The sequence below is a fragment of the Crinia signifera genome, chromosome 1 (assembly GCF_055691185.1).
Source record: "Crinia signifera chromosome 1, ASM5569118v1, whole genome shotgun sequence".
Lineage (NCBI taxonomy): Eukaryota > Metazoa > Chordata > Amphibia > Anura > Myobatrachidae > Crinia > Crinia signifera.
This window is the reverse complement of record NC_139217.1, coordinates 349,616,568-349,630,533: the sequence shown is the minus strand read 5'-3', so window position 1 is coordinate 349,630,533 and position 13,966 is coordinate 349,616,568. Positions and strand designations below refer to the sequence as shown.

The 13,966-nt window shown below is 40.4% G+C and overlaps 1 long non-coding RNA gene across 1 annotated transcript in view; it reads left to right on the top strand.

The window, feature by feature from the left end:
• Positions 1 to 9,462, top strand: part of LOC146030161 (uncharacterized) — a 141,090-nt gene extending 131,628 nt beyond the window's left edge. Inside the window, exons 3-4 of the long non-coding RNA XR_014455668.1 lie at positions 7,526 to 7,584; positions 9,270 to 9,462. This is a non-coding gene — a long non-coding RNA (uncharacterized LOC146030161). The remainder of the gene's footprint in view (positions 1 to 7,525; positions 7,585 to 9,269) is intronic.
• Positions 9,463 to 13,966: the final 4,504 nt, after the last annotated feature.

Below are 13,966 nucleotides of genomic sequence, written 5' to 3'. Positions count from 1 at the left end.
CTAATTTGTATAATTATATTTTAAAGTAATCTTTTTATTGTTATTATTTTTATTATTAACAGTTTCTTATATAGCGCATACATATTTTACAGCGCAATACAGAGAATATTTGAACATTCACATGCCCCAGTGGAGCTTACAATCTATATTTCCTACCACATGTACACGCACACAGACATTCTTGGATTAATTTTGTTGGGAGCCAATTAATCTACCAGTATATTTTTTAGATTGTGGGAGGAAACCGGAGTACCCGGAGGAAACCCACGGGGAGAATATACAAACTCTGCACAGTTAGAGCCATGGTGGGAATCGAACCCATGACCTCAGCGCTGTATGGCAGTAATGCTAACCATTACACCAGCCGTACTGCCCATTGTTATTTTTTGTAGTATTGATAGAATAAATTACAATCAGTGGAATAGTACAATACAATGGGATTTTCCAATGAAGAACTTTTAGATTCTGTTGAAACAATTTAACAGTAATAGGTAATAAACAACAGTTAGAATACACCTTTGAAAACATCAAAAGATAAAATCACCTACTTTGAGCCATCACAATACACAGGAAAGCTCATTAGTGGAGACTAACTGACTCTTTTTAGGCACATATTTTTTCTGGATGACTGCAGACCTAGAGCTATTTCATTTTTATATTATTAGCATCATTATTTTACTTATATTCTTGTAGCAAACCTTAAATCATTTCATGTAATAGAAAGAAAAAGTAATTTTCAAGGAAATGTTGTGACAGGGTAATGATCTTTCACAGCAAAACATTTAAAATAGGGAAATGGAACACTATTATCTTGTCACAATGTTTCATTTTATTTAAATTATTGCTAAAGTACAGTGGTAGTTTAAAAGAAATAGATTATCTTGAATAATGCATATAATGTACAGTCTATACTAAGTGGATGTATTTTGCAATAGCTTTATACAAACCAATGTGTTATTGTATTTAAAATAGTTCTTAACTCAACATAATATAAAAAAACAAAATGTAAAAAAAAAGTATTAGTAAAAACATGTTCCGAAAATCTAAAAGTGTACTGCATGACTCTTTAAAGAATAATTTTAAGGGTAACACTATAAGGTTCTCAATTAACCTTTCTTATATTTGAATGTGTTACTCTACTTAATGCATTAATACTGTATATACAGTATGTTCTGAGGCTCCTACCTTGTCTAGAGGGACTGACTTATATTGTCCTCATACTATGTAATTTTGCAACATAGTATCAATGGATTTTGAAGTGTTCCATTATGCATGCAGGTTATTAATTGGTCAAGGCCAGTGTTCTACACGGACAATACTGCCCCTGACACCTCGCTCAGCACTGAGAGACCTGAGCATTCTGAGCGAAGCAGCATTACTCAGAACACTCTCCCTACACATGTCGGTATGTGTGTGGGGCCCATAACTAGCTTTATCTCTCCTCTCATGTGTCCAGGTGTCTCTTTACTGTATCCTCACAGATGTCCAAGTGTTAGTTTAAGATAAACCTGTCTAAAAGAACCCATCATTTAAAGTGCCCAGACACTGTCCACATCACCCTGTCTGTTGACAATACATTGCTCTGTTCACTACTTTGGTAATGTTGGAGAGGTGTGCTCTGCATCTGTCTCTATTTGCAGCAGCATCAGCCTGTAGGCTGATATGTCCCTCTGCGCTTACCGTCCCTGCTTGTGGGTGGTCCCCTGTGTGTCCCAGCATGCTGAGAGCCGTTAGCACCCTTCTGTCAGTTAGACAGCATGCCTTCTCTGAGTGCCCCTGTGTGCTGTGAACAGTTAGAGCAGGCATTCCCAACCACGGTCTTCAAGGTACACCAGCAGTGCAGGATTTAGTGATATCCAGGCTTCAGCACAGATGGTTTAATCAGAATCACTTAGGTACTATTAAGTCACATGTGCTCAAGCCTGGATATAACTAAAACCTGCACTGTTGGTGTGCCTTGAGGACCGTGGTTGGGAATGCCTGAGTTAGTGACAGCGTGCCCAGTGACGGATCCTGCGCTAGAATGTGTGCTGACAGGATGGCACATTTAGCAACAGTGCGGCAGATGTATTAAGCCTGGTGAAGAAATAAACTGGAGATAAAGTGGAGATAAAGTGAAAGGAGATAAAGTACCAGCCAATGAACTGTGTTTGAAAATGACCATTGGGAGTTGATTGGCTGGTGCTTTATCTCCTTTTACCTTATCTCCACTTTATCTCCAGTTCTTCTACAGGCTTAATACATCTGCCCCAGTGCGTCCTGAGTCAACCACCATCCGCCGGGATTTCCCTGTAAACTGTATGTAGCACTGCTGCACTAGCCTAGCTGTTAGCCCTCACAGACCCACAGCTTCCAGTCTGCATGGCTTTGCAGACTTCTACAGTGTAAAAGAGACCTCCATTACCCTCCATCATCTACTGCCTGCTACAGAATACAATAAGTACCTGAACCATACACCTTTACCAATACATCCATGTAGACCTGCCTGTTATATGATATCTGATATATACTACATACTGCAAGTTAACCATTTATAGCCTGTTAACTATATGCTCATTACTAAAAATAAACATCATTCCTGGTTAAACTTCCAAAACGTGTGTCTAACAACACCACAAGCACCAGTATATACTCTGCTAACAGCTATCACATTGTGCATGTTTTCTACATCTTCTTCTCTTTTCATATAATGTCCTGTCACTTCCAGCTTTAAAATATAAGTTTTTTACTCTTGACAATACCAATATTCTTTTACACTCCTTACATTGTCTATGGCAAACTAAAATATATTGGCCCTTTACATGAAAAAAAGAGACCAGTAAATAACAGTTGAACTGGTGGTGGCTGTAATCTGGTCTTGCGTGCCCCACTAGATCTGGGAGCACACTTGAGAGCAGCTGAAAGGCACACTAGTGTGCCACGGCACAGTGGTTGAAAAACACTGCTCTACACTCTCAATTGACAAAAACCTCAAATTCCATCTCTCTTGCTGCACCTCTTCCACTGGTTGCTCCTGCCGCACTGTTTCCAATTATGTCACATGGCCGCCAGCTTGCTGGGGAGTTTCCAAAATGGTGTGGTGTGCAGTATGTTTCTCCTGCTCCCTGGTCCAACACGTTTCATTCGCTAATGGCCCTTTGTTCAGGATCCAGTTTTAAAACATGTTTCTCCTTTTATACTTTATTGCTAAAAACTGGACCAGAAGTCCAGTACAGGATTTTTATTGTTTTTATACTGTACCTCACTATTACATGCATACAGTAGAACTCGTTTTTTAACCACTACAGTATATCGACGATCTTGGATATACTGTACTTGAACTGCTTACCTACATAAGCGCAAGGTTGGTATGGTACCTATGTAAAGATTATTTAAATAAAGCATTTGGAATGTTTTTTTTAACACAAACTACTAACCCATGTTTTTGTTATTGACCATGGGTAAAATGTTATTTCTTACTAATCCTATTTAATGAAAATGTGCTAATTTTACCTTGTAACTAAAGTATGATAAACATAATTTCAGATGTTTTGCAGCATTGTTGTTTTTAATATAATTTAAAACAAAATCACAAAGCCAAAATAGGGCAGAAAGTTCAAAATCAATTTGGGTATAGATCCATTACTGTTTATTCAAACTCTACAACATAACAAAGATGACAGGTTTCAAGGATAACATAAAATATGCAAAGCATTTTCTTTTAAAATTGTACTCCTTGTTTGCAAATGATAAAACTATACATGCATACAGTACATTATATTATAAACTTCCTTTTTTTCTGGTACTTAAGGCTTCTGAATCACCACATCTATCTTATATCTGTGGATGATAGAAAATTGTTTTCAGGATAAAAAAATATTTGAGGCTTTAACAAAATTGTTGGAAAAACAATTACTTTTAGCTTTTTATATTTCTGATACTGTAGGCCTACAACTGTCTTAACCATGGTCAATATTACATTGAACTGATACTTATCTACTGTTCCCTGTAACCATGCATAGAAAATATGCTACAGTACTTCTACTTTGTAAGCAGCCACACTAAATATTATTAGGTTTATGTATAGTGAAATCAATGACTGCATGCCACTCCCTGGATGTCTCTGTAATGTTTCCACAATGGTGATGTCTGGCACAGTGGCTGCAAATGGTGCTGCAAGTTTAACACGTGAAAGCTAATCATTAGTCCATATGATCCTTTTGGATTCTTCAGAGGATAGACAAGGGAATTGTAGGGGCTACTTGCCTCACAGAACATTCTGGCATCTACCAGTGCCTGCCCTGTCTCTCCAATTTCATCCAAGCCACATTGTATGTGGTGTTGCTTCAGGTTTATTGGCTGTGCAGTCGGAGATACTGTATGTACATTGGGTCACATTTTCCATTCCCCCTATCAGTTTCACTGTGGTTATGGTGCAGTCCCTTACAGAGCCCCCAAACACATATGGTCCTGTTAGGGTGTCTGTGAACTGTATCCTCAGAAGGTTAATTCTGATTATGTGGTGTGGAAAGTAGTTCAACATGGCTTGTCCTTTACAATTAGGGTGCCATTCCTGTGGTCTTATTAAAGATATGATGTAGCGAACATCCTTTTTTGGTGGTGTGGTTTGTTGTACCTGTATTCCTGTCTTAGGTGCTTTAGTGACACCCTCCAAGGTGTGGTGTGTGTGCCGAAATCCACCACCTCCCTCAACCGTCTCAGCTTTTCCTGTACTTCTTCATATGGATAATGTGTTTTTGGGGTGAAAGGTTCTATGCCCACATCTACAGTTTATCACTCTTGAATGTGTTGTACCATTCTATCATTGCCTTCCATCTTTAAAACATATTGGCAGTATCAATCCTTTTTATTTGCTCTCTCTGAACACCAGACTTCTACAGTGTAAAAGAGACCTCAATTACCCTCCATCATCTACTGCCTGCTACAGGATACAATAAGTACCTGAACCATACACCTTTACCAATACATCCATGTAGACCTGCCTGTTATATGATATCTGATATATACTGCATACTGCAAGTTAACCATTTAAAGCCTGTTAACTATATGCTCATTACTAAAAAAAAAAACACATTCCTGGTTAAACTTCCAAAACGTGTGTCTAACAACACCACAAGCACCAGTATATACTCTGCTAACAGGTATCACATTGTGCATGTTTTCTACATCTTCTTCTCTTTTCATATAATGTCCTGTCACTTCCAGCTTTAAAATATAAGTTTTTTACTCTTGACAATACCAATATTCTATTACACTCCTTACATTGTCTATGGCAAACTCCTCCAGTGTGGCCTTCCTTGCATCTTCCCCTCCTCCATCTTGAGTACAGTGCTTATTAAAAAAAAAACGTATGTTCTCCTACACCCACATCTGTCACCTCCTCTCTCTCTCTACACTCTCAATTGACAAAAACCTCAAATTCCATCTCTCTTGCTGCACCTCTTCCACTGGTTGCTCCTGCCGCACTGTTTCCAATTATGTCACATGGCAGCCAGCTTGCTGGGGAGTTTCCAAAATGGTGCGGTGATGTTTCTCCTGCTCCCTGGTCCAACACGTTTCATTCGCTAATGGCCCTTTGTTCAGGATCCAGTTTTAAAACATGTTTCTCCTTTTATACTTTATTGCTAAAAACTGGAACAGAAGTCCAGTACAGGATTTTTATTGTTTTTATACTGTACCTCACTATTACATGCATACAATAGAACTCGTTTTTTAACCACTACAGTATATCGACGATCTTGGATATACTGTACTTGAACTGCTTACCTACATAAGCGCAAGGTTGGTATGGTACCTATATAAAGATTATTTAAATAAAGCATTTGGAATGTTTTTTTTTTTAACACAAACTACTAACCCATGTTTTTGTTATTGACCATGGGTAAAATATTATTTCTTACTAATCCTATTTAATGAAAATGTGGAAAGAGGGGGTCCACCCTCTAAGTAAGTAATAACGAGATGGGGGGGGGGTACGAGGCCTGCGATCAATGTGTGTAAGAGAAGAAAGTAATGTCCGAGTATGTGAGTTCAGAAAAGAAAATCACGTGCAATGGTCACAATAACAAATCTCAGAGGAAATGTTTGATAACACATTGTAAATGAATGATAATAAATGTAAAAAACACTTGCTGAAAGCAAAAAATAATCATAAAAAATTGCAAACAACCAAAACATACAAAGCTGTCTGTATATTATCACTGCATGAATAATAGTGATGCAGTGAGGCTGCACAGGGGGAGTTGAGGCTGAACAGGGGAAATCTGATCTTGTGAAATCACAGGATGGTGGCGCGGGGGCTGGTGTCCCGTCCCAATCCGCAGTGCACCTCTAACCTGTGGAGCTTGGTGCACTAAGTGTCCTCCTTCGGTCCCACGCTGTCCTTGGTCCTGCCGCAAATAGTGTTGGTGCATCATCCGCACAACCTGCCAGACTCCACAGAGCTTGCAATGGATGGGACTTCCGGGTGTTGATATCGCGAGATCCCAGCACCAGAGTCTCAGTCACTGCACGCACCGTACCCTCTACTCCCGGCCAGGAGGAGACTAGGTCGCTGTGTAAGTTGGATGGTGTGGTGTCTTTCTCCAACACGTTGCGACCCTATTTGCTTGGGGTATGTTTGGACAGGGTTTATATCCCTGTGTGGGTGGGAGTCTCTGTATCTCCGGTGGCCATTTTAACTGTGGGCAAATATCCCTTAACCTGTTATGTTGCTGGTGGTAGGAATCTGCAGCATAAATGTGGAAGTATAAGTCAATCATGTCAAACTGGTCTTTCGGTATAATGTCCAACTGATTGTGATCTTAGTTAGTGGTTTATTTGGGATACTGGAAAAATACATTTGAATGAGGTCAGGGAATAGGCAGACCCAATGGGTGGACCTAATGCTAATAACTGCAGCATAAATGTAGAGGTACAAGTCAATCATGCAAAGTTGCTTTCAAGTAGTGTGGAGCACCATGTAACAGCTGGGATATCATGCTAGGTATGACCTGTGATATATCAGGACATTTCCACTGTACAGGTACAGATAGCATTGTTATGGATCCTGTCTTAACATTATCAGCTGTCACTTTAAACTGAAATGATTCACCTATACATATACAATCCCATAAACATTGTTTTCCATCTACTATTCCCCTCCAAACAACTGTGGGGGCCATATCACTAGGGTGATCATATACTGGGGCAATGGAGCCATGTACATAGGTAAACTATCAGACTTTTGGGTCCACACTCAAGTATCCAAATGAGACACTTTCATTGTTTGATAATTTATCTCATTCACTCCATGCTCCCATCGGTAGAGGATGCACTGTAATAATAATTCTGATGCTGCCTGAATTTGGTACCCAACTTACTGAGCTCAGATGCAGTTTCCTCTGTCCATTTTTGCTCTGTATCTGATGTGTACAGATTTGTGGTACCAACAGCAGTCGAGTGTTCTCTCCCATGCTTTTTCTATGCTCTGTGATTATGTATAACAACTCACCAGCAACCTCTTCCATATGTTCTACCTCTTCAGATAAATCAAGATCAAATCCCATGACATCCTCCCAAATTGCACATTTTATCAGCAAACAGGTAAGGGTGACATCCTTTAAGGGCTCTGTCCACTCCATCGCTGTTTCTTATTTATAGTAAGCACAACATATGTCTCAAATTGCTGCTTCAACTGAATGGAATGCTGTGCACACAAATGAATCATGGAGAGGAGTCACCTCTCATACAGTACTTTACATTTTGTCATGTGAATTTTTCAGTTCCCTGTCCTACTGCATCAGTGTCTGTGCCATCACAGCAAGCTCAGCAGTAGTGCTAACCTCTCCTACTGTATATTGAAGGCAGAAAGATCAAGATTTACAGCAGACCATTTACAGCAACTTGCAAAGGGGTAATTTATTTACATGCTTCACTCACACATATATACAAGTGTCCAGTGTCTAAACCCTTTGAATTCTGACTACTATGCTGTTTAATTGTTAACTGTGTAACCAGATACTTTTAATTTAAAGGCCTTTAAGAACACTCACAATGATGTTACATTAAAATGCTAATTCCAATGAATTTAACTTTAATTGGAAGAACTGTACACTTAGCTTTGGACTTTGGTATGATAACAAATCAATTCAAGAGTGGTCAAGAGAGCCCTTGCAATAAGTGTCTGTAATCAGGTTGATCTCGTAGTGAACACACTGCAGGTTATGGTGAGAACAATTGTGTTATTTTGTAATGGGCAATTTAAATACTATCAACTAGGTGCAGCTTTCTAAAAATCATTCCAGTTCAACATGTGTATACGTGAATCCCAAACTCTCTCATGTTCTTGAAATATTACATTAATACTAATAGACAGTAGTGGGCATTGTTGCCTCATTTATTGGCATACGGGAATACAGGTTGAGTATCCCTTATTCGAAATGTTTATGACAATTTTGGATAAGGGATGTTTTCAGATTTTTGAATATATTTTTTTATCTATACTTACCTGGTCCTCTGGTGGTGCTCCAATGGTCCCTCAACATCCAGGGTGTGCACCGGCATCCACAGTGGCCTTCAGGGTCCTCTTCAGCAAGATCTCTGGTCCCAGGGGTGCATTGCGCGAGTGTGCGGGGGCCTGTCAGTGACATAACTGGTGCACTCGTGCAATGCACCCCTGGGACTAGAGATGCTGCTGAAGAGGATTCCGGAGGCCGCTGTGGACATCAAGGGATGAGGTAAGTATTAAAAAATACCTAGGGGGGGTAAACAAAACAAAAGCAACCCAAAATATTCTGAAAAACCACGGTTTTCTGAATATTTTGTTTTTTTGGAATATAAGGGATATGGGAGACCCGACCTGTAGTACTACATAATTTACAATTTATTTACCTGGATTAGTTACAAGTTTACCATAGTTTACCATATTGAATTATTATGTAGCAACTTGTCTGTTTGACCCTTTAGTAAACAGGCAATGATCTTTGTTCTTCTTGCAAAATACTCTTTTGTGTAAAATATGTGGCTTTAATGCCACATATTACATTAAATCAATAACCATGCCAATAAGCATCATCATTTTGCCAACATTAAAATGACATTAGACTGTGAATTATCTTGACCAAAGACAGCTAATCATTAGTGTGAGAACTTTACCATAGTTCACAACAAGAATCCCCCCCCCCCCACACACACACACACACACACACATTAATTTAAGGTGAGCTCTTTTTGGATATTTAATTTTTTTTCAACTGTCTCATGACAATTATTTATTTCTTTATTTACAGTTTATGTATCCTCGGAGTTGCATGATATTAAGATGCCACCATAGAATGGAAGACCACCACAATGATGATGAGGAAGGAATATAAATTAATTTAATAGTCTCTCTTTTGCTACTATTTCTTGCTTATTTTAGACCTCATCTTCCTATTCACACTAAATTGTTAAATTTGTTGATATAAAAACAACAAAGCAATGTTTCCCTATCCTTTGTATACTGTAAAACTGAAATAGCAAAAGCGCCTAAAGGAAAGAAGTTATTGAAATATAAAATATAAAATTGGTAAATCCCTATATTCGGAATTACTTTTTTTGCTTAAGAAAATTTCCACAAACTTATTCTGACAAGCCAATTCTGAACTGAGGTGTTTGGCTATGAAACATAAAACGTTGTAGAGACTGGAAGTTTGTTTTATGCATTTGATAATCTCCACTTATAAGAATTTTAACCATTTAAATAAAAATAAATTTTATCTGCTTTACAATTCATTACATTTTAGTTGTGGAGAATATTATTATTATTATTATTATTATTATTAATAATTATTGACAAACTGCATAATAATTTTATATTTAACATAAAATGTACTATTTTACTTACACAATGACCATGAAATTGGAATGCAAGATGAGAGGATTATCTAAGCGCCTACATACAAATAGTTAAGTGACAAAACAATTAGTACTAGATTTATTAAGGGATGATTATGCAAAACCATGTATTTATATTAATTTATAATTGAAAAAAGAGTTAATAAAGAGCTAAAATGTATTATTTCATAAATCTCCTCAGATGTTAATCCCTTTGAATTCCATGATCGCAGCATTATTTATAATGCATGCTTCTCTCAGCATTCACATAGATTCAAGTCAGTGGCATAACTACAATTTGGGTGCCCCCCTGCCACTACAATTTGAGTGCCTCCCCACTCACTGCTATATCTTCACCCCCCCCCCCCTCTACTCACCGATGTATCTTCTGCCGCCCGGTCCGTTCCCAGCCAGCTGGGACCAGCAGATCCCCCTGTCTGCATTCCCGGTGCACCTCCTTATAGAATGTCACTTGCAAAATGTCTGCCGCCTTACAGCAGACTGTTATTTAGGATAGAAGAGGAGGACACCACCTCCTCCTCCTTGCATCCTTAATAACCGTCTGCTGTGATGGGGGTGGCCATTTTGCAAGTGACTTTCTATCAGGAGGAGCACCGGGACTGCAAACAGGAGGATCTGCTGGTCCCAGCAGGCTGGCACAGCAGCACCAGATTCAGCGGCAGTTGTAACAATACTGCAGCTTCCACAGACCCCGCGTCGCCCAAACTTGCCTAGCGCCTCAAAGCCACTGAGGGGTTTGCAGAGCTATAGTTACGCCAGTGATTCAAGTGCTTGATAGGAAAGCAGATGGGCAGGGGGCGGAAGTGTTATGCTCACCGAAGAAGATAAGGCTGATAAAGGGCTTCCTGGAGACATTCAGCAGCGGAGTGCAATGGAGGACAGGCTGTGTGGAATCCCAGCTGATGGCCCTCTGAACGTATTCTGGGTAGCCACCCAGGACCCCCAGGCCTAAGTCCACAGAGCACACAAGCGAGCCTTCTTGCCTATAACAGCACTTTTACCTGAAGACTCTGTGTCTACCGGTACTAGTATGCCACCAGGACTTATGCCGACAAGTGGCAGTGTGAACTTAACCCCGAAGGATCCAAGCAGCTACCAGTAGGAGAGAGGCCTACACTGCCTACAGTACTTAGCCTAACCCACAGAGGCAAAACTTAACAGATGACGAGAAACACTATAACAGCTAAATGACCCTAGTCCCTAATGGGGATGGTGAGGACAAGACAAAAGTAGGAACAAAGTATCCCCTTACACATATGTGAGCACATAAAGTATACGCATAGACTGACACAAATATAACTAAGGTACAGTATGTACAAGTATTAGCATGTGTGGCCTAACGTCACTGCCAGCACAGGGACCCCAGTGGGGCTAAAATGACAACTGAAGAACCTGCTAACTCCAAACACTAGAGTGCAGCCAGTCGGTATTTCAGGGTAGCCTCCCGGAGTTTCAGGCAACAAGTGGTTAAATGACAGGGATCGGACACACCAGCAGAGTGAGAGCAGAGCATCCAAACAAACTCTATATCAGGCGGGGGAGCGGCCCAAATGAACAACCTATAAAGATTTCCTCAGAGTGTCCACCCCTGATTAGAAATGAAAAGCAGCTGAACACTGCATCAGGTGTGTTCAATGACTACTCACTGCAGCTGCTGGGCGTCCCCGTCGCATAGGCAATTGCTGGGGAAGAGGCGGTGCCGGCAGAGGGCGGTGTGCTGAATGCCTGGCAACAGTCAAGGTGACGCCGTCCCTTTCCGAAAGTTCGGGACCGGTAGTGTTGCCTCGTCCCTGCTGCCTATCGACAACTGGGAAATGGCCAGCATTTTTATGTGTGTTCATAAAAATTCTGGGCATACCCCAATAGACGCAGGCGCGCCGATGCCACATGACGTCAGTGCCCGTCCCAAATTCGGAGGACACCGTTCAAATGAAAATTAAGTCTTGGCTTACTTTTCCTTATGAACGGAGGAAAAATCATTTGCTGGTGAGCTAGGGTGTGCAGAGAGGGAAGTAAACAGGAAGCAAGAGGTGTATTTCAGTTGGCTGCTTTATAATGGAACTCCGTCTCATGTTAACACTAGAGTGAAAGCACTGCCAGCTTTCAAAAGTGACCAAAACATCAGTCAGAAAGTGAGTATGCTCACCTTCCCTGCAGGAGATATAGGTCCTTGTGAAAGATCCATTTTTATTGATATTACTATTGCTGGATGTGCGGATATCCATCTTTATCACTGGTTTAGATAGACATAACAGCACACGCAGGGAAGGCACGTTCAGAGAGAAGCCTACTGTATATGGTTTCTCACATATGTATGTATATATATATATATATATATATATATATATATATATATATATATATATATAGATAGAACACCTGCACTTAAGCATTTGGTCCTGAGCTCTTAATATAAGTTCGGAACACAGAATCATTTCAGATTTCTTAAAGGAGAAGAATCCTTATCTAGATTCACAAATGTGTTTTGAACATCATTTAAAGAAAAGATTGTTCCCCAATGAAGTCTGTTTAGACGAAACGCGTAGGGTCATATATGTTTCTGCTGTTTTGCCTGGTTCTACTTGCTGAAGAACTAAAATAAAAATATCGGATGAACATTACATGTTGCTTCACTGTGATGGCACATCAATGCGATCTGTGGCAAGAAGGTTTGCTGTGTCTGTCAGTGTAGAGTCCATAGCATGGAGGCGCTACCAGGAGACAGGCCAATACATCAGGAGACATGGAGGAGGCCATAGGAGAGCAACAACCCAGCAGCAGGACTGCTAGCTCTGCCTTTTTGCAAAGAGGAACAGGAGGAGCACTGCCAGAGCCCTGCAAAATGACCTCCAGCGGGCCACAAATGTGCACGTGTCTACCCAAATGGTCAGAAACAGACTCCATGGGGGCGATATGAAAGCACAAAATCCACAGGTGGGGGTTGTGCTTACAGCCCAACATTGTGCAGCCAGATGTCCTGTTTGGCATTTGCCAAAGAACACCAAGATTGGCAAATTCACCACTGGCACCCTGTGCTCTTCACAGATGAAAGCATGTTCACGCTGATCACATGTAACAGACGTGAAAGAGTCTGGAGACGACAAGGAGAACATTCTGCTGCCTGCAACATCCTCCAGCATGACCGGTTTGGCAGTGGGTCACTAATGGTGTGCGGTGGCATTTCTTTGGGGGCCGAATAGCTCTCCATGTGCTCACCAGAGGTAGCCTGACTGCCATTAGGTACCAAGATGAGATCCTCATACCACTTGTGTGACTATATGCTAGTGTGGTTTGCCCTGGGCCCTCCTAAAGCAAGACAATGCTAGACCTCATGTGGCTGGAGTGTGTTAGCAGTTCCTGTAAGATGAAGGCATTGATGCTATGGACTTCCCCACCCGTTAACCATACCTGAATCCAATTGAGCACATCTTGGACATCATGTCTCGCTCCATCCACCAACGCCATGTTGTACCACAGATTGTCCAGGAGTTGGTGGATGCTTTAGTCCAGGTCTGGAAGGAGATCCCTCAGGAGACCATCAGCCACCATCAGGAGCATGCCCAGGCATTGTAGGGAGGTCATAAAGGCACATGGAGGCAACACACACTACTGAGCCTAATTTTGACTTGTTTTAAGGGCATTACATCAATGTTGGATCAGCCTGTAGTGTGTTTTTCCACTTTTTTTCAGTGTGACTCCAAATCCAGACCTCCATGGGTTAATAAATTTGATTTCCATTGATCATTATTGTGTGATTTTGTTGTTAGCACATTCAACTATGTAAAGAACAAAGTATTTAATAATAATATTTTATTCATTCAGATCTAGGATGTGTTATGTTAGTGTTCCCTTTATTTTGAGCAGTGGATATATTTAGAGCAATAGTGTGTAGGTCCACACAATAATAATATAATATATACATTGAATATATATATATTGAGGGTGGCGGCGGCACTCATAGGACTTCCATATCCAAAAGTAAGCACAACAGGCTTATGACATTTTTGGCAATAACGTTTCGTTTTTTTTTACCTTTGTCAGATTGAACAACTAACAAACTGTACATAGCTTACCTAAATTAGTCATGACA